Source organism: Stenella coeruleoalba, assembly GCF_951394435.1.
Source record: "Stenella coeruleoalba genome assembly, chromosome: 17".
NCBI classification, from domain to species: domain Eukaryota; kingdom Metazoa; phylum Chordata; class Mammalia; order Artiodactyla; family Delphinidae; genus Stenella; species Stenella coeruleoalba.
The window spans coordinates 26,712,996-26,735,574 of NC_137163.1; the positions used below are offsets into that span (position 1 = coordinate 26,712,996).

The 22,579-nt window shown below is 34.8% G+C and overlaps 1 long non-coding RNA gene across 3 annotated transcripts in view; it reads left to right on the top strand.

The window, feature by feature from the left end:
- The window catches only part of LOC307176148, a 134,160-nt gene that overhangs the window by 86,562 nt on the left and 25,019 nt on the right, over positions 1–22,579 (top strand). For 2 of the 3 annotated variants that reach the window (XR_013824623.1, XR_013824624.1), the window contains exon 3: positions 9,283–9,378. The exons of the other annotated variant lie outside the window; for it this stretch is intronic. This is a non-coding gene — a long non-coding RNA (uncharacterized lncRNA). The remainder of the gene's footprint in view (positions 1–9,282; positions 9,379–22,579) is intronic. 3 annotated transcript variants of the gene reach the window in all.

Here is a 22,579-nt window from a genome sequence, read left to right on the forward strand (position 1 = left end):
TTACCACTCATGGGCAACTGATATAAATTTTTCTTCTGGGAATATAGAGTTGTAATGATCATGTTGGACTTTCTTCATTCAAGTTGTACTTTTTCATATATATATATATGTATGCATATGTGTGTGAATATATATTCCTCTTAGTCTGTACCCTAGAGATCCTCTGTGTGCAGAGGTCTAGCCAAGTCTCTTGACTGTCATAGCAAGATTCCAGATATAGAAACAGTTATTCATCAACCCTCATTTTTAACCTCAACCCCAGGCCCTCTACATAAAAGAAATGTATGCAATATCCTGGGAAGGAAAGAGCTGTGTGGAAAACTGAAGAATTGTTTCACTAAGAATGTCAACCCCTCTGCTGGAGACCCCCTTTGTTCCTTCCCCAACTTCTGAAAAAAAATATGCTTCTCTTCGTGCCAGGAGGTAGAATAAACAATGCCCATCATAGGAGGGAACAGCAAGTAAACTATGGAAGGAAGTAGTAAAGGGAATAAAGGTTACCTAAGTATCAAAAAACTAGAACTAATTAGTGGCCCCCATGTTGGGACCTCAGCAAAAACAATGGCTGTGTCAGTAAACAAACCCAAAGATGCAATGACTTCTTAAGCCAGGTTCATAAATTTATTAGGTGTGAGGGATATCCAAATCACATGCACAAATATTTGGACTGCTCTCACATTTTACAGTAGCTTGAACTTTAATAACTTCATTGGGATTCATGGCTTTTTTCTACAAATGTTTATTTGTATTTAAACAGATGTAATTTAATCTGGTGAAATAAAACTATGAAATAGGGGTAGAAAGATCAGTATCTAAAAAAGACATGTTACAGGAACAGAGGAGAACAAAGACTGTGAAACAGCAACAGGAAAGTTAATCTAGGGAAATTATAAAGAAAGACATTACTATCTCAAAAACTAAACATGTAAAAGAAAAATGAACTGTTTAAATATGGCATTCTTATTTTTTCTTTTTTAGTTATCTCATATTTATTCATTCATTCAACCAACAGTTATGTGTCAGTGCACTGTTACTGTGGTTAAAATATATTTTTATTGGTAACATATCACACATATTCTGGTTTTGAAGAATCTAATATAGGTAAAGTATTCTAGGAGAAAAACAAAACAACACTAAGCAGGTAACCTTAAGTAGTAATGGATCGATCAGATCTGGTCTTTTGTCCTCTGTTTAAGGTTGTTGAGAATCTGATACATGAATTATTGAATTTATGTTGTGTTTCAATCTACATGTAACATTAGGTTGAAAGCATTTTAAAAGTATTATGTTACTGGAGAAAGCCATCATTGGTTATTCAACTCATTTTCAACAGAAGGGAAAAAAAACTTTTGTGTTAAGAACTAAATCAAATGAAGTCTCCTCATAATATTTTCTTTATTATTTCAGAAAGTAAATATCTGAACTTTAAAAAGCTAACTAAGTACATTCTAAGAACTGATAATTTTTTTTTAATGAAGTTACTGGCAACAACAAAATCTTGTGAATCTTTTCTCCTGCTTATTTTAAAATAACACTGAAAATTCTTTGTAGAGAGCACAGCATATACTATACAAATAACAAAATCACCCAATCTCTTTATTTTTACATTCTTTTATTTATTATTCCAAGTATATAATGAAATATATGTATTTTCTTATAGAAGTAGTATCTCTGCTTTTATACTTTTTTCAACAAAATAATACAATGTGAACATTACCCATAATCACAATTATACCTCCATAACATCATTTTAAATGTAGCCACAGTATTCCATTATTTACTATATCGTTCTTCCTAGATATTTAGATGGTTCCCAAATTGTCACTTTATGCAACAAGCACATTGCAGTAAACATACTTGATGCATAAATGTTAGGTGACAATTTTATGTCCTTTTGACCCATTCCTAGCAGTGAATTTTGTGGACCAAAGAATATAATCATTTTTAAAGATTTTGACCTATATTCAAATTCCTATATTAAAGGTTGCAGCAATTTGCATATTTTCCTGTATATTTGGCAACATTAGATGTTAACATGGAAAGAAAAGGTAATCAACTGAAATAGATTAAACACAATTTTACTTTCTTATCTTTGAGACACTTTAAGAATTACCAGAAAAAATCAACATAAAACTTTATGCTTTAACTTAACAGTTACAACCACAGTCAACAAACAAATCAAAAAGTTTTGTGTATTTGTTCTGATCACACTGAAAAATGAGACCCTCCTGGTTGGAGCAGCACAACTGAAATTCAAAGAAACATTGAAATAATGAAACCAAAAGATAAACCTGATGAAACTACATTTCAAAGGTGAGGCACAATGAAAAAGGGATTCCACATATCACTAAATGAGTACTTGGAGAGTTTCGGGCTTGGCCATGGGTTTTCTGACCCACTGAACATTAAAAACTTGGTGGTAGTGGTGGGGGGGTGGAATTTGGGGGTGGGGGAGAGATGTGCCCCATGGCAAGGAAATACAAATTATGTGAGAGGGATTTGAGCCAACCAGAATAATTTGGAGATTCACTACTACAGCTCCACCCCACAATAAAATTTGATGCATGGAAGATAATTGAGAATTAGGAAGAAACTGACACAAAACTAATGTATAGATACTGTAAAAGAACATGCAAAACCATAGAGAGGTAAAAAAGAAGAAAGTGAAAAACATATTGAGTATTAAAATCATTTGTCACCATCGTCTCTTTATACAAATTCTTATTTTTAAAATCTTTTAATTTGTTTTAGAGTTTAAAGTATAATAAGCCATTCTGATTCCTCTAAATACATATTACTTTTAGATACAAGAAGACATTTCTCAGTAACAGAGAGTGAATTTTAGCTGGGCTCTAAATATGAAGTCCTAGGAAAGAGTAAATGCAAGTCAAATTTCTAATTTCACAAATTTAACTAATTATCTAACAGGTTTCTCTGATCTATGGTACCATTTTCTGAACCAGTCTCTTACTTTTCTTCTTATTTCTTTCTTTTCTTTTCTTTTTTGTCTTATGCTCTCTACTTGTCTCTAAGCTTACAGTAGGAATCTCAAAACTTGGGATATTTTACTGAAGATAGCGCCAGTTCTTTTAGGGTTCTTTCTGTACCAGGATAAAATATATTCCATTAATGTCAGTATCAGGAAAATAAGTTTCTTTCTTTAGGCATCAGTAGACTGTAGTTGAGCCTTTTTCTATGTTTTCATCTCTTCTGGACTGAGAAATCAAAAGACTGACACAGTTTAATACACATACGGAGAAACACAAAAACATGTCACTAGATTTAGTGCAAGATGTAGATATTTTCCAGTAAATATAAAAGCTGATTTCTTTCAAGTTAGTGTGTAAATATAACTGATGTCATCACTCTGGTAGCTCCACATTTATTTCACACTACTCAAGCTGTATCCAAGAATACAGTGAAACTTTTCAGGGCAAGGATCCTATCTATCTCACTCAGTTTTAAATTTCTGTGCCTTGCAAATTGTGGGGCATAAAGTAGATGCTTGCCTTAGTCATAACAAAATATCAGGTTGCCATAGCAAAATATCATAGACTGAGTAACTTAAACAATAGGCATTTATTTTTCATAGTTCTGGAGGCTGGAAAGTGTGACATCAGGGTGCCAGCACAGTTGGGTTCTGCTAGAGAACTTCTTCCTGGCTTTCACAAGGCTGTCTTCTTGCTATATCCTCATATGTTGGAGAGAGAGCTCTGGTGTCTCTTCTTCCCAGCATGGGGGCTCCACCTTTATGACCTCATCTGAGCCTAATTACCTCTCAAAGGCCCTACCTCCTAACACCATCACACTGGGGGGGTGAGGCCTTCAACAGATGAATTTTGGGGAGGACACAATCAGTCCCTAACAGTGTTTAAACATATTTGTCAAATAAAAGTGGATTAAAATAAAGTATCAAGGGCAGGAGTGATAAATCTTACCATGTCCATACAGATAGGTCAAGCATAGCAAATTGGTCAAATGCTGGGTCCCATTTGACTCAGCTCTGTACTAGTACAATTAATATATTGATCTCAGATATAATAATGCCTTATGTGAATTTTTTAATTCCCATATAAAGATGTTGACACTTTATTGTGCATATAATTTTAATGGAAGCTTCCATTAAAGACTTCATAAAGATCCTTCCATAAATATTCCAAGGATCTTCTCTCCATTTTTCACTTAATTTTTCTATATGCTCTTAATCTTTCTAGAAATCTACAATTAATTTTTTTCATGGAAGAGAGACAATGCTTATTGAGTATTAATTCTGAAACCTGTGCATAATATTTTCTTCCAAATACTTTGTGTAATGGACTTTGCAATCCTGTTTTATGGTTGACTAATCTATTTGTTCCAAAATATAAAAATGTCTGTGCCTCTCTTTCAATTCCTACTGTATAGATGTTAGTACTATATTGTGGGTAGAATTTTAATGGAAGCCAGAATTTTTGCCTTATGCTTCACAATACACGGAGTTCCCAAAGTACAGTCTTTATTCCCTTCTTCACTTTCACCATAAAGGCCCTTAACTTTCTCCACTGACTTTTGCCAACTGGTAATTTCATGACCACTTTTTCCCCTTTCTGAGAAGTTTTGAGAATTAGACAATGATATATCATGAAGCTGGAGAGGCAGTAGAATTTGGGTGTAATTAAGCAAGCCCTTGGAAATTTTTGCCTAATACCAAATTGGACCAGTAAAATCAAATCAAATAATTTATTCTTCCTCCTCTTTCTTTAGCCAAAATATGATTTCTCCCTCAATTCAATTTTATTACAACTAGTAACATAAGTAGACTGTACGATTTCTAATAAATAGGACTTGTGGGAAGTTATATATCCAATCACCAGTTATATAACTTTCTTGCTATAAGGAATATCTTCTAAGTTTGAAACAGTGTTCAAATAACCATTTAGAGGAGAGAAAATATGAAGTCTGCTGGTAGCATGGTTCCAATTTACGGTATGGAATAAATACAGCTATTTACATGTCCTTTGCTCTCTGTTATACAAACACTAGAGAAAGGAATAATTTATAGAGTCCTGCTTCCCTGGAAAGGCTGTAGTATAAGCTCAGCGTCTCCTAATACACATTTAAAAAAATGGTTTAGTCTGTAAAGAAGTTAGTAATGGACAGATCAAAAAGCAAACCCAGATTTATTTGTTATTCACTGGATAAACTATCATCATGTCAGCAAAATTTTCAATAACTATCTATGCACATAATGTTGACCTTGTTCTTGTGATAAGAACGGTTTAAATTGTGAAGGAAGTTTGAGGAAATCTTAGGGTCACTTCTCTTAACTTTAGAAATAATTGCAGAGAATTCTGAACAGAAATCTAATTTTCCGAGCTGCAGATATTCTTAACATGTTTTCATTTAGCAGCCCTGCCCTAGTTTCTTTTAATAAAGAATAGCGAGTCCATGTTATTTAAGGTGTCATATATTAATTGGTTATGAGAAATGCTCAGCGACTTCTTTGAGACTTGACAGTTGCCTTGCATAGCAAGCACAGCCCTGTTTTACTTGCTGCACTCAATTAAAATCTGGGTCTGCTGAGCAGTTTCTAGGTAGAGACCCAGTCTGATAGCTAATCATTAGTTCGTATCCTAATGACACAAAAACATTCCTGGAGACATTTAATTTTTAGCGCCAGAGGTTTTCTTGATAAAAGATTTTTTTAAAAAAAATAGCTAATAAAGTCTTAATTTAAAGTCTTACTTTAAAAATCAGAAATGGCATCACTGCCTGGTAAAATAAAGGAACAGCCACTGAAAGGAGAAGAAAAATGATGGTTGTTGCCATCACTTGACAATGTATTTAAAGTGCTACTTTGTACAATAAGAATTTCTTCTACACTCAGGAAGGAAATAAGATGGTAAAGCTAAAATTATTAGGCCAAATTATGCTTAGTTTTTCATCTCGTTTTACTGAAAGTGTGACTTTCTTCATCAAGACTTGTTCCCATTATATGCTGAATCAGAAAGAGCAAATATTTTCATCATTCTCCAAAGGAAAGTTTAAAAATTTCTCTCATGATATTATGAAAGCAATGGCTCAAGGAAAAAGACCCATCCTTTAAATTTAGAAATGCTTTGAAAATAGTATTAACTCCAAGCCATTCTGATGTAATCTCTTAGTGACCAGATGTCAACTCTTTACATTATGCAACATGCAGCACCCCAGTTTTTGTCCATTTTTACTCCACCATGAAATTAATGGGCTAAACAAAAAATACTATCACCCACCTCTAAAACAATATGTCATTTTATCAGTGGGCTGAATTTTATCTTTGAGGTTTGCATAAAATGTACTCACTCTGTAGATTCATGAAAAAATATAATTGGAAACATTTACAAATTTCTTTCCTGGCACTCCTCAGATCCTGGCATCTGTGCTGCTTCTCTCTGTCCCTTCACAGCCAAGCAGCTTTCTTTTAAAAATTATCTTGTGCTAATGCTCTGTATTTCTTTAAGCCCATTTGTGCCTTCCTTCTTCAATCTAACATCTCTTCCTGTACCTACTTAAACCACTCTCATTTAAGTCACCAATAGCCTCCAGATAGCTAGATCCAAAGGACATTTTTATATCTTTATTTTATTGCACTCTGTGGGTTTTGATAATGTTGACAACTTGCCACCACCTTAAATTTTCTTTTCGCTTAGCTAGTGTGACAAGATTTATTCTCATTTTGGAGGTCTGTGTTTAAATGTCACCTCAGAGGCTTTCTCTGGCCACCCTGTTTAGAATAATCTCCTGTCTAGATCCAAGCCCTGTTTTATTTTCTTCACATTACATATAACTAACTGAAGTTATGTTGTGTACTTGTCTCCTTGACTATTGTATATGTTCATCCTAGGTTTTAAGCTTCATGAGAGCAAAGACTGTTTTCTTTGCCACTAACCCTCATACCTATAACAGTGCCTTCCACACACAAAAAGGAAGCTTAATGACGGATAAACATGAGTGAATGAATACTGGGTCCCAGACCCTTAAAGCTAACTGGATATTTTCACTTAGATGCTTTGCAAGTACCTCAAAGTCAAGATTTTAGAACTTAATTCTTTCCTCCCAAACATGATCTTTGAATGCTTCTTGTATATCTGAATTCCTTCATTCCATCACCCTTTGCATCTAAAAGGTAGACAGGATTTGGGGGTGATAATTCTGTAATTTTCTTGAGTTGTTTTTCTCTTATTTATTTCTATTTCTTCTGTTCTTAGTTCAAACACTCCCACCTACTGCAATAGGCTTCTAACTGGTCTTTTGTCCCCAGTCTTGACTCCATTCAATCTATCCTCTACATTTTTACCTGCACACTTTCCAAAATGTAAACCTCCTCATTTTCATCCTTAGGTAGAAATCTTTCAATATTTCACTAGGCTTCAACAACAAAGCGGCACTTCTTTGCTTAGCCTTGTGAGCATCTTCATGACCTCTAGTCTCACCCTTTACCACTCTCCTCCATGTTGTCTTCATGCTATAAAGGTACTTCCAGTGACCTAATTGCAAAATGCTCTTTTATTACTCCCTGCCTTCATATATACTGTTCTCTCACGTTAATACTCCTTCTCATTATTCTCCAATTCTTCTAGCTATTAATCACTCATTCTTTAACAACAACACTTATTGAGTACCTACTACATGCCAAGCATTGTGCTAGGTGCAGAAAGTATAGCATTGAGGAAGAGCTAGACATGGTCTGTCCCTTCCTGAAGTAATAGTGTGGTAGGGGAAGAGGCCATACGGTAGGGGTAGGGCTTGAGGAAGACAGAGGCATGCATTAAATTATTTTAGAAAAGGTCATTTCATATTAAAATTCTCAAGAAAATGTCTGTGTTACACTAAAACAAAGACACAGAGGGAAGAACATTAATTTCAATTGCATGTGTTACTTGGTATGAAAACAAAATCCATAAATATCTCTTTAAAAAACAATTCAACTTCTAATTGCTCCTTTCAATGGTTGGGTAGAATGTGACATTAAAGAATCAAGTGTTAGCATTTGGCTAACTTTTACTTTGATCTAGGTATACAAATAACAAAAACCAAATAGGATCCTTAATCTCGTGTGTGTGTGTGTGTGTGTGTGTGTGTGTGTGTGTGTGTGTGTGTACTGATATCTAGATAGATAAAATTTAAATATATATATATTATTTATATATATTATTTAAACCCATCAAGTATATTTCACCTGGGGATTATTGTTCATCATTTATACAGTGATAATTTATTAGATTAATCCAGATAATAGGCCAACATTGCTGTAATCATATAATTTATAAATGTAGTTATTAAAACAAAGATAATTATGTGAGTTAACTATATATTTTTGTACAACTCTCAAATTTGTAGAAATTATGTTCATTCACTCTCTTGTTTAGTCAACTGCAAACCAAGTTATATATTCTTGTTTTGGAAGCTTTAAAAGTAATATATTTTTGTTCCCAACAATATTACCCTCTTTCCAAATACTGTGTAAGGCACCAATAAATAAAAGCTTTAGAATAAGCAAATAAAATATATCACTGTTTTTATCCTGCAGGAACATTACAGTTCTGATTTGTGCATGTGTGCGTTGAACAATCCATCCTTCTCCCACAAGCTTCATTTTGAACTAAAGCCTGACTGATTCTTGCAATAAGAAAAATCTATACAACAAATAAATGGAAATATTTACAGAGCTCAAAATAGCTTTTTTTTTTTAAATTTGTTTGGTTGCGTCGGGTCTTAGTTGCGGCAGGTGGGCTCCTTAGTTGCGGCTCTCAGATTCCTTAGTTGCAGATTGCTGGCTCCTTAGTTGTGGCATGTGAACTCTTAGTTGCGACTAAGAGGGATGTGGGATCTAGTTCCCAGACTAGGGTTAGAACCTGGGCCCCCTGCATTGGGAGCTCAGAGTCTTAACCACTGCACTGCACTGCACCATCAGGGAAGTCCCTAGAGAGCTTTTATAATAATCAGATATTTTGAGGAAAAGCAGGATTAAAACTTTTTTTTAAAGTCACTTACCTATTTTTATACCGTATTCTCCATTCAGTTATAAATTTGCTATTTAATGAGTAGCTACTCTAAGGCTCAGTTCTTCCATCATGACTACTTTGGTTTGTAAAATAACCAAAATGCAATTCAATTTTTTGATAAAAACAGGAATTTATTGGCTTACATAACCTAGAAGTACTTGAATAGATGCAGGCATGACTGGATCCACTGGATAAACAACAATGTCAAAGTCCAGTGTCTCTTACCTCTCTACTCTCCTTTTCTTTATCTCATGTCCAGGCTTCATGGGTTGAATCCTTATCAAGCCCTGGCTTGAATCAACCTTATTACCAACATTGCCAGCTGGAAATGATGTACCTTCTCCCTAAGCGTTCCGTAAGTGCACATTCCTGAACCCATCACTGGAATAGGGGGAGATATAGCCAGGTAACATAAGCTGAACATAACATAAGCTGAAGTATAGAGCTGGGGTCAACTCCAGCTCTATAGGAAGGAGGTTTCTGCAATTTAAAAAAATAGGGTGTTTTCCCAGTAAGGAGAAGGATGTTTTTACAATAAAAAGGTTAAGTTGCTTAGGCAGCAAAAAGCAAGAGTCATCATCTAGACATGTAGCTCAAGGAATTTATACCTTAGTGAGAAAGAGCAATAGATTCATAATTATAATTTCCACCCAATTCCACAATTAAATTTAGCTTTTTACCAAATATTAGAATAAAATTATATCCAAAAATTTACCGATTCAATACTATATTCAAAGCAGTGCTCTAAGCATCTAGTGGAATCGATGAGGCATAAGTAAGACAGTCTCTGCAGTTAAGTTTATCTGTTTTAGGGGATGTGGCTAGATTTCATGTAAATAAATAGATGGTAGATAGATAGACAGTAGATAGACTGAAACTGCAGCAAAGTATAAAACAAAGTAGAAATCAATCAAAATGTATGAGATTAATTCCTCCTCTCTTTTACTAGTTATATGACTTTGAGCAATGCAACTCATATCTCTAGGCTCTTTTGTTTACCTACATAATGGAAATACTATTTTCTATGTATCTCATACTCTTATGGGAATTAAAAATGATAAAATATCTGAAAATTCTCTTCCAGTAGTAAAACACTTTCCAAATAAGACTTTTAAAAAGTTTTACAACAAGTAAATAAGAAACTTATGCTACTTTGTACTAGTATCTTACTGTCATTACAGTTCAGTTATTTACTGTTGGTTTTAATGACTGCTTGGAGTTTCACAAATAATTGTAAACTGGAAATAAACCAGTATATGTCATTTAAAGTAATTGAGGTAATGTTAGGCATCAATTTTCCTAAAAGCACTGAGGAAAAACTAAATTAGAAGTGGGAAATTAATTGAGGTATTTTTAACATCCCATGTAAGGGAAATAAGATATAGTTTTAAACATATTAATTGAGAAATGCCCATTTCAAAAGAAAGAGTATAATTAATGGGATATACACTGACAGAGTCTCAGCAGAAGTCAAGGAAACTTTAAATTATTGGCTATTTTGTGGTAAATGATTAAGGCACAGGTTGGCAAACTTTTCAACAAAGTGACTGATAGTAATTATTTTAGCCTCAGGGTAACACAAGCTCCCTGTCTCAATATTCAACTCTACCAGAATAACACAAAGGCAGCACAGATAGTATGTACACAAATATGTGTGCCAGTAAAATTTCTACACAAACTATGGCCCAAGGGCAATAGTTTATAGACCCTTGGTGTAAAGCAACAGAATCATTAACATATCTAACTGGATATAAGCCAATTTTTTCCCTTCTAACATCTAGCATTTGTTAGCTTTTTTGCAAAAAGAAAAGTGGAAGGATTATAAAAAGTGTCTTATTATGACAAAATATCACTATAAATTATAATCTAGAGGTAGAAAATGTCCTAAAAGTCATTTTACAAGCCCCATTTTGATATGATTTAACTGAACCCTGAAATTGTATCCACAAAAATTACTCCATCTTCTATTTCATATTTACCCATCTCGTCACCACACAAAAAAAATAATGTCATTTCAGTTATCAGATACAAACCCAAATTCTTTATTCACTAGAGAATCATTCAAGATCAACTTCATAGCTTATAAATGAGCCAAAAAAACTTAACAGGCAAAGGTCTTGATGAACATGGGTTGCTCTTACAAGTAGAAAAGGCCAATCACCTATTATTAACTAAAAAGAGAAGGATACATGGTAATAGTGATGTGTGTGTCTGTGTATGTATGTATGTATGAGAAAGTGTGATATATAAATACACACACACATATATATGGAAATTCATGAAAATAGTAGAAAATGTGGTAGCCATCTTTATTTTTTGGTTTTTTTAACTTGCCAAAACTATTTCACCATTTTTCTGGCAATAGTTCCCCCAGTTTTGAGGAAGTATTCTTTTTCACTCAAGCCATGAGGGTTTCCCAGTTTCTACACATAGGCCTGAACACGTGGCCCGAGCTGAGCCAATAAGAGCCTCTGTTCCTTCCAGTCACAGTGGTTAGCTGAGAGTTGAGGGAATCGATATGGCCCGTTCGAAACTTTCCCTGGAATTTTATGATTGAAGCTGGGAGAGAGTCTCTGTGTATCTTGCCAGAATTATGCTAGATGCTTATGGAAATATTCTCTAATAATACATTTATATATATGCATACAAAAGGATAAGCTTTTTTTAAACTAAAATCATGATATAACTATCCAATTTTCATGTAAAAATGTACACTTTTATTTGTAATTACATTGTGAGCTACCTTTATTAGTACCTAATTCATTTTCATAAGATATTTTATACACACACACACAAACTGACCTTCTAAAATAGTGTACCATATTTTTCTCAAATTTACATTTACAGGTACAAACAATGTTCATTTGTTTTTTACATTTATTTATGATGTTTTTCTCTGTAAAGACCTTTCAAACATTTTGTGTACTCAAATCCGCCAGTCATTTCATTTATGCTTTCTAGTTTTTGTGACTGGCTGAAAATGATCTATTACATCCAGAACTGTGAGAGAATAAATTTTTGCTGTTTTAAGACACCTAATTTGTGGTACTTTGTTGAGCTAAACCTAGGAAACTAATACAAATATTGACTACAGCTTTTATTATCAGAAAACGACTTCTTTAGGTTTCTAAAGATATTCTTTATCAAGTTTAGGAAATGTCCTGCTATTTCTCTTTTACATAAAGTTTGTATCATATTTCTTGAATATAATGATCTTTCAGCAGGTATCATTGATATGATTCTATTGTTATTTTCTCCTTTATTGTATTAATATTTAACAATACAACAACCTAAACAATTCTCCACCTCTCCCAGCATATACATGCTTTTGAAGCTCCTGACAGTAATAAGAGGAATCAGTTTCTCTATACTTGGAATTTCTGCTGTCTATATGCCTTACCTTGTCCAACAGAACAGGGCAAAGGCAACATTTTTCAATTCTGAGCCTAGGCCTCAAAAGAACTTGCATTCTTCCATGCTTCCTCTCGAAACCTGGCCACCACAGTCTGAGCAAGTTTGGGCTAGGCTGATGAATAATGGATTCTGCCTGAGCCCAAAACAGCCAACTACCCATTGAGTAAATGAGGTTATCAACTGCTAGCTAACCACAGAGGCATGAGTGAGTCTAGCCAAAGTCAGCCAAGCCTGGCCCGGACCAAGAGCACTGCCTAGCTGACCCAAGGACTCAAGGACTCAAGAGGAACAATTAATGGTTGTAGTTTGGGGCAGCTAAGACTTGGAGTGATTTGTTATGCAGCAATAATATAACTAAGAATAAATACATATAATAAACATAAATGACCATGTAAGATATATGTATCTATATAAACTGTATTAACAATATAAAATAAACAACTGATAGTCATAGTATAGAATTATAATAGAACAGTACTAGATTCAGTTACTAATGTTTTATTTAGAATTTTGAATTTCTGTTCCAGAATAAAAGGCCTTGTATTTCCAGTAATTAAAATATTTTAAAATGATATTAAAATTCAAATAATACTGAAAGTGATAAATGCATCCTTTATGAGCCAGTAAAAGATATTGCTACAACTGCCAAATATAACCTTTATCATTTGCTGAATCCTCATATGCAAGGGACCTTATGTCATTTTTCTATTCAATAATCTATACATAAGATTATTAATCTCAAATTTACTGTAAGGACTGAAGCTCAAATAAATCAAGTAGCTTGTCCTAGATCAAGCTATTGGTAAGTGTTGCAATTAGGTTTAAACTCTTATGTGAATAATCCCCAAACTTAATTTCTGGACCACTTTGAGGAGGTCTGAAGAACAAAGGAAGATCAGAGGAGGTAAACTGGGATGGCTTTACATCTGCATCAAAATTTACCCTGAAAATCAAATCTCCTCCTCAATATTTTCAATACTCAAGAGGTAATATTATACCCCCTTTTCTCTAATTTGGGATCCACAGTTACTTTGTATAAACATGCTTAATATTTATTTTAATACTTAATTTAACTGGATTGTCACTGTTAGAAGAAATATGTGGGCTCATAAAAATATTTAGAATTTGTAAGACACACTACCTAGCCTTTTCCAAGTCCATGCATGTATATGTTTTGAATAACACCCAACATAAAAATAAAGTTGGTGAGTATAAGCTTTCTACTAAAGTCAGTAAATATTCACAGTATTAACACATGATTCCATAAGGCCATGAATAATTAAATCTTAATGGGATATTGTATATAAAATGATAAAATATGACAGTAAGAAAAGTAAGCTACTGTTATGATTGATATTAAAAACTGTGAATAATAAATGCATGCAGAATTCTCTGTTCTAGAAAGAGGCACAATATAGTTGACCTCATGGGATCTATAGGTTGAAATCATGAGCAATCATATAAATAGCATATGTTAGTGCCAAAGAAGGGATTCAGGTTGTAAATCCTATGTGAGAAGGCAGTGATTATTCTGGGCTATGATAGATGGGATGGTGGGATAATTATAGAAGAGGTGGGATTTGAGCTGAATCTCTGAAAAAGTTAGAACTTAGAGAAGCAGAGAAGGCCATAAGGATATCTTGTTAGGGGAAATGACAGAAGTCATAAATGACAAATACCTCTGATACTCCTGTCCCCACTCCAGAGCCCATGGCACACATTACTAAAGATCTGTAGCTTTTTCCTCTTCCTGAGTTGAGGCAGTCTCAGAATGCCCATCAATAGACAGCTGCCAATCAGAGATGGCACACAGAGAAAATTTTCTGTCAATCCATGATGGGTAAAAAAATTATGTGAGGAGTAAAATAAACAAAAGTATATATATTTGACTGAAACAGGAAGAGTTAAGGAGAGTACTAATTGGAAAGTTTATAAGAACTGTAATTGGTGGCTAGAAGTTTGGATTTTTCTTATGGAGAATGATTAAAAACTTAAGCAAAAAAGTAAATGAGGAAGCAATTGAGGACAGAGAAACCAGAGGAGGATTGTTAGAGTGACCTTATAATGAGCAAAGGAAGCAAAATAGCATTAATGAAAAAGATACAGAAATAAGATGCCTAGAGCAGAAGCAAGAAGAGCTACAGTCCTGCAGCCTGTGGAACAAAAACCACATTCACAGAAAGACAGACAAAATGAAAAGTCAGAGGACTATGTACCAGATGAAGGAACAAGGGAGTGGCACAATATAGCCAAAGTGATGAAAGGGAAGAACCTACAACCAAGATTACTCTACCTGGCAAGGATCTCATTCAGATTCGATGGAGAAATCAAAAGCTTTACAGACAAGCAAAAGCTAAGAGAATTCAGCACCACCAAACCAGCTCTACAACAAATGCTAAAGGAACTTCTCTAAGTGGGAAACACAAGAGAAGAAAAGGACCTACAAAAAAACCCACAAAACAATTAAGAAAATGGTAATAGGAAAATACTTATCGTGAGTGGATTAAATGCTCCAACCAAAAGACACAGGCTCACTGAATGGATACAAAAATAAGACCTATATGTATGCTGTCTACAAGAGACCCACTTCAGACCTAGGGACACATACAGACTGAAAGGAAGGGGATGGAAAAAGATATTCCATGCAAATGGAAATCAAAAGAAGGCTGGAGTAGCAGTACTCGTACCAGATAAAGTAGACTTTAAAATAATGTTACAAGAGACAAGGAAGAACACTACATAAAGACCAAGGGATCAATCCAAGAAGAAGGTATAACAATTATAAATATATATGCACCCAACATAGGAGTACCTCAATACATAAGGCAAATGCTAACAGCTATAAAAGAGCAAATCAACGGTAACACAGTAACAGTGGGGGACTTTAACACATCACTTACACCAATGGACAGATCATCCAGACAGAAAATTAATAAGGAAACACAAGCTTTAAATGACACAATACACCAGAGAGATTTAATTGATATTTATAGGACATTCCATCCAAAAACAGCTGATTACACTTTCTTCTCAAGAGCACATGGAACATTCTCCAGGATAGATCACATCTTGGGTCACAAATTAAGCCTCAGTAAATTTAAGAAAATTGAAATCATATCAATCATCTTTTCCTACCATAACACTATGAGATTAGAAATCAATTACAGGGAAAAAAACGTAAAAAGCACAAACACATGGAGGCTAAATAATATGTTACTAAATAACCAAGATATCACTGAAGAAATCAAAGAGGAAATTTAAAAATACCTAGAGACAAATGACAACAAAAACACGATGATCCAAAACCTATGGGATGCAGCAAAAGTAGTTCTAAGAGGGAAGTTTATAGCAATACAAGCCCACCTCAAGAAAAATCTCAAATAAACAATCTAACCTTACACGTAAAGGAACAAGAGAAAGACAAAAAAACAAAACCCAAAGTGAGTAGAAGGAAAGAAATCATAAAGATCAGAGCAGAAATAAATGAAATAGAAACAAAGAAAGCAATAGCAAATATGAATAAAACTAAAAGCTGGTTCTTTGAGAAGATAAACAAAATTGATATACCATTAGCCAGACTCATCAAGAAAAAAACGGAGAGGACTCAAATCAATAAAATTAGAAATGAAAAAGGAGAAGTTACAACAGACATCACAGAAATACAAAGCAACATAAGAGACTACTACAAGCAACTCTATGCCAATAAAGTGGACAACCTGGAAGAAATGGACAAATTCTTAGAAAGGTATAACCTTCCAAGACTGAGGAAGAAACAAAATATGAACAGACGAATCACAAGTAGTGAAATTGAAGCTGTGACTAAAAATCTTCCAACAAACAAAAATCCAGGACCAGATGGCTTCACAGGTGAATTCTATCAAACGTTTAGAGAAGAGCCAACATCCATCCTTCTCAAACTCTTCCCAAAAATTGCAGAGGAAGGGAACACCCCCAAACTCATTCTACAAGGCCAGCATCACCCTGATACCAAAACCAGACAAAGATACTACAAAAAAAGAAAATTACAGACCAATATCACTGACGAATATAGATGCAAAAATCTTCAACAAAATACCAGCAAACAGAATCCAACAACACACTAAAACGATCATACACCATGATCAAGTGGGATTTATCCCAGGGTTGCCAGGATTCTTCAATATACACAAATCAATCAATATGATATGCCACATTAACAAACTGAAGAATAAAAACCATATTATCATCTCAATAGATGCAGAAAAAGGTTCTGACAAAATTCGACACTGATTTATGATAAAAACTCTCCAGAAAGTGGGCATAGAGGGAACCTATCTCAACATAATAAGGGCCATATATGACAAACCCACAGCAAACATCATTCTCAGTGGTGAAAAACTGAAAGCATTTCCTCTAAGATCAGGAACAAGACAAGGATGTCCTCTCTTGCCACTCTTATTCAACATAGTTTTGGAAGTCCTAGCCATGGCAATCAGAGAAGCAAAAGAAATAAAAGGAATACAAATTGGAAAAGAAGAAGTAAAACTGTCACTGTTTGCAGATGACATGATACTATATATAGAGAATCCTAAAGATGCCACCAGGAAACTACTAGAGCTAATCAATGAATTTGGTAAAGTTGCAGGATACAAAATTAATGCACAGAAATCTCTGGCATTCCTATACACTAACAATGAAAGATCAGAAAGAGAAATTAAGGTAACACTCCCATTCACCACTGCAACAAAAGGAATAAAATACCTAGGAATAAACCTACCTAAGGAGGTAAAAGACCTGTACTCAGAAAAGTATAAGACACTGATGAAAGAAATCAAAGATGACACAAACAGATGGAGAGATATACCATGTTCTTGGATTGGAAGAATCAATATTGTGAAAATGACTATAATACCCAAAGCAATCTACAGATTCAATGCAATCCCTATCAAATTACCAATGGCATTTTTTACAGAACTAGAACAAAAAATCTTAAAATTTTTATGGAGACTAAAAAGACCCCAAATAGTCAAAGCCAACTTGAGGGAAAAGAACAGAACTGGAGGATTCAGACTCCCTGACTTCAGACTATACTACAGAGCTACAGTAATCAAGACAATATGGTACTGGCACAAAAACAGAAATGTAGATCAACGGAACAGGATAGAAAGCCCAGAGGTAAAACCATGCACCTATGGTCAACTAATCTACAACAAAGGAGGCAAGGATATACAATGGAGAAAAGACAGTTTCTTCAGTAAGTGGTGATGGGAAAACTGGACAGCTACATGTAAAAGAATGAAGTTAGAACACTCCTATCACAATACACAAAAATAAACTCAAAATGGATTAAAGACCAAAATGTAAGACCAGACACTATAAAACTCTTAGAGGAAAACATATGAAGAACACTCTTCGACGTAAATCACAGCAAGATCTTTTTTGACCCACCTCCTAGAGTAATGGAAATAAAATCAAAAATAAACAAATGGCACCTAAAGAAACTTAAAAGCTTTCGCACAGCAAAGGAGACTATAAACAAGATGAAAAGACAGTGTTTAGAATGGGAGAAGATATTTGCCAATGAATCAACAGGCAAAGGATTAATCTCCAAAATATACAAAGAGCTCATGCAGCTCAATATTAAAAAAACAAACAACCCAATCAAAAAATGGGCAGAAGACCTAAATAGACATTTCACCTAAGACATACAGACGTCCAAGAGGCACATGAAAAGCTGCTCAACATCACTGATTATTAGAGAAATACAAATCAAAACTACAATGAGGTATCACCTCACACCAGTTAGAATGGGCATGATCATAAAATCTACAAACAACAGGGCTTCCCTGGTGGTGCAGTGGTTGAGGGTCCACCTGCCGATGCAGGGGACATGGGTTCATGCCCCCGTCCGGGAAGATCCCACATGCCACGGAGTGGCTGAGCCCGTGAGCCATGGCCGCTGAGCCTGCGCGTCCGGAGCCTGTGCTCCGCAACGGGAGAGGCCACAACAGTGAGAGGCCCGCGTACCGCAAAAAAAAAAAAAAAAAAATCTACAGACAACAAATGCTGGAGAGGGTGTGGAGAAAAGGGAACCCTCTTGCATTATTGGTGGGAATGTAAATTGATACAGCCACTATGGAGAACAGTATGGAGGTTCCTTAAGAAACTAAAACTAGAATTACCATATGACCCAGCAATCCCACTACTGGGCATATACCCAGAGAAAACCATAATTCAAAAAGACACAATCCCTCTAGTATTCACTGCAGCATTATTTACAATAGCCAGGTTATGGAAGCCCATTGACAGACGAATGGATAAAGAGGAGGTGGTACATATATACAATGGAATATTACTCAGCCATAAAAAGGAATGAAATTGGGTCATTTCTAGAGATGTGGATGGACCTAGAGACTGTCATACAGAGTGAAGTAGTCAGAAAGATAGGAACAAATATAGTATATTAACACATGTATGTGGAATCTAGAAAAATGGTACAGATGAACCAGTCTGCAAGGCAGAAATAGAGATACAGATGTAGAGAACAAACGTGTAGACACCAAGAGGGGAAAGCGGCGAGGGGCGGCATGGGGGGATGAAGTGGGAGATTGGGATTGACATGTACACCCTAATTTGTATAAAATAGATAACTAATAACCTGCTGTTTAAAAATAAATAAAATTAAGTTAAAAAAAAGAAAATGCCTAATAAAGAAATTATTGTCAGGCATTAAGATTAATTTATATGAACAAAAGGATAGAATCCGTTAAGATTTATTGAATTCTTATTATATCCAAGATTTATGATAAATATTTTAAATTTGTTATCTCATTTGACCATCATAATATCCAATGAGATAGGGATCTTTCCATCTCCATTTCACAAAAGAAGAAACTGAGCCACGTAGATGCTAAGAACCTTGACACATTTTGAAAACTAAATAAAATATTGTGTCTATTTAACTGGTTTTGGTTTCAGAGTAATCTTTAATTTGACTTTAGTTCTCAGTTTAATCTTACATAGCTCTGATCTCTCTGTTGAGGTCTATAGACTCCTGCTTTGTGAATGTTTAAAATAGTCTCCTCCAATAAAAGAATGTGGAATTTGCTCAATTTCAGATTTTTCTCTCAACAAAAAAGTCAATTACACTTGGGAGAAATTACATTTGAATTAAAAAATACAACATATAACCACAGTTGGATATATTTGTAATATATTCTTGTCATCTACATTGTAAAATTCATTATCTCTTTTTAAATTATTTTGTTTTTCCTTATGGGCCACAAACTCAAAAAATAGCTAAATATTTTATGTGCCTACTAAGTACCAGGCACTGGACTAAGCACTTTGCACACATAATTTCTCTTAAGCTTCACATACTTTAATCAGGTGAGTAGATATACTTGCTGCCATTACACAGATAAAGAAAATGAAGCCTAGAGGGTTTAAATAACTTACCTAAGGTGAAACAGCAAAGCCAGGATCAAATTTAGATTCTATGGCTACAAAGCACAAAGTGTATTTTAGGGAACTAAATTCTGTCTTTCTTCACACAATTATACTGTGCCTAATATACACTAGAGCACACTGAGTGCTTAATTCATTTTGACAAATCTACCTCTTCTTAAAACCAGAGACACTAAGAAAAGACTAAGAAACCCAGCATTTAGTGGGTAATTTATATATTCTGGGCTCCATGATAAGCACTCTAGGCATGTGATAACACTCATTCTTTCTTTGATTCCACGTTATGTATTAAGCATTGTTCTGAGGGCTAGGGAAGCAGCAGAGAAGAAAATGGATGAAGTCCATGCTATCTCATGAAGAAAAGGAAATAGATGCACACATACACAACAATCCTTGTTTCTCACTGTTGTAGTATACGTGGATTTCAAATGGCAAGGTATAGTTAAATAACAGCAGTCGCACAATAAAATGATTGAAATTTCATTTGCCAAAGACAAGGTTAGGGTTAGGGTTACAGTGAGTAAACTCATAAAAACTTCATTGCTAGCTCTTCAGTCCACAAATTACTCCATAATTCACAGATGCACAGACGGGTGACCAATCACATGGCTTCTTTCAGAATTTGTTGGTGATCAGTCACAGCACATTTTATATTAATTATACATACTGACAGCAAAACGTTGTTATCTATTGACATTTGATAGGAAAGCTGCTGTCTCCTTGTCTCCCAGTGATATATCTAGGGGATATTGTACAATTGTAGATTAAAAAAAGAAGTAACTGGCCAACAAAGATGAAAGGGCCGCAAAGAAATGAAAGTGAGTGTGGCTGGGCAAGAAAGGTATCTCTTTAGGAGCCATAAAATTGCCCTTTGAGTTAAGTTCTAGCACCCCCCCCATACATCCATTTTATATGTGAGTAAACCAAGACCAAGAAACAGTGAAGTACTGAGCCATGGTCACGCAGATGTCAAGTGCCAGGCTTGAAATCAGACTCATGTTTATCTGAATATTTAGTCCATATTCTTTTCAATATACTGAGTATCTTTCCCAAGGGACTTTTATGTGTGTGAAGTTTGAATGCATATTTAATATGACATATACCTTAAACAATTTTAGTTGATAGACTGTAGTACAGCTACAGTCTGTAGTTAATACGGTCTGTATTTAGTACAGCTAAAATAATTCATATCCAAGTTTTGCTGATTGAGAGGCCCATACTGTGCAATCAACCTGGCTTTTCTAGTCTGGATAAATGAGTCTTTTGGCAGCTCACTGCTGACACCATTTCAGGTTTTCCTTAGTCCATTTTTTGGCCAAATATTGGCATGCTACCATAGGACAAGAAAGAGTACTTGCTTAAGCTAACACATGTCCCAGAATTTTCCATTTAGAAAGAAAGGAAAATCATACAGCCATACAACTTCACAAAGGAGACTGACTGTAGATAGTAGTGTAAGAACTTTGAGAGATGTGGATGGAGATGCACTATGATTTCAGAATATTGCTTTTTCCTGGTGGGAAAATCAAAATTTGATAAAGATCTCTAAGTTTAGAGAACAAAAATTGGTCTTTGATTTCTTTGCACTTAATGGTCTTTAATTCCCTTGCATTTAAAAGTCTTTAGCAATCATGCAATCATCAGAACACTTCAGCAACTTCCTAACTAGGAAATGTAACACCTACTTATGCTACTGTTAGCTTCAGTAATTCAAAGAATGCAAAGTCAATAGCAATTAGGGAAAAAAACCTTTGAGAAAGGGAAAGATAGCTATAAAACACCTAATTGTTTCTCTTAAAATCTACTCTCTTGGTACCTCCAAAAGCTAATGAAATGTCATTTCCCCATGACAAGTATCCCACAGGTCTTTCTCTTCTTGGTTAGGAAAAAAGGCATATTGTGACAACATATGTAATACCCTTCATTATTAAAACTTGCATTATTCTAATGTTTTTGACTTATAATTAATGTGTAAGTGATTCCAGAAGCTTAACTTCTATACCCTATTTGTTGCTTAGCAACAATCAAGCTGAGTGAAACACTGCTAGGGTATAGACTATGGGTCATGATGGGGAAAACTGCTTGGAAATTATTGAGTTAGGATTGCTCTCTCTGGAGTCCTTTAAGCATTGTCTCTGTATAATTTAGTTGAAGCAAACTAGCTTTGGTAATGGAAAATCCTAGATAAATGTGAAAACAGCTCTATTGTAGACTTTTTACTACAATAAATATGACAGTTATTTTTCAAGAATACAGTGAGTTCCACTGTCTCTAAGGATTTCTTGCTTAAAAATAAAAACCAGTTTTAATTGTCCTCATTGGTGCAAAGACAATGTTTCTGTTCTTTCCTTGAATCAACAGGTGGAATCAACAGGTGTAACTCTCTGGGCATTCTGTATGGTCACAGGAGCATTCCTGTGTCTAGTCTACATGTGCAAAGTGAAGTAGGGGATTGTTATAAACTGAATGTTTGTGTCCCCTAACATTCATATGTTGAAATTTAATCCACAATGCAATGGTATATGAAGGGTGGGACCTCTGGGAGGTGATTAGGTCATGGGGGTGGAGTTCTCATGAATGGGACTAATGCTGTCCAGGAGGAAGAAATTTTCCTCTAACTTTCTAGGTTCTTCTGGCTGGTCTAAGAATTAAATTGGCCTGAGACTGATTAATAGGAGGAAAACAAACAAAAGTGT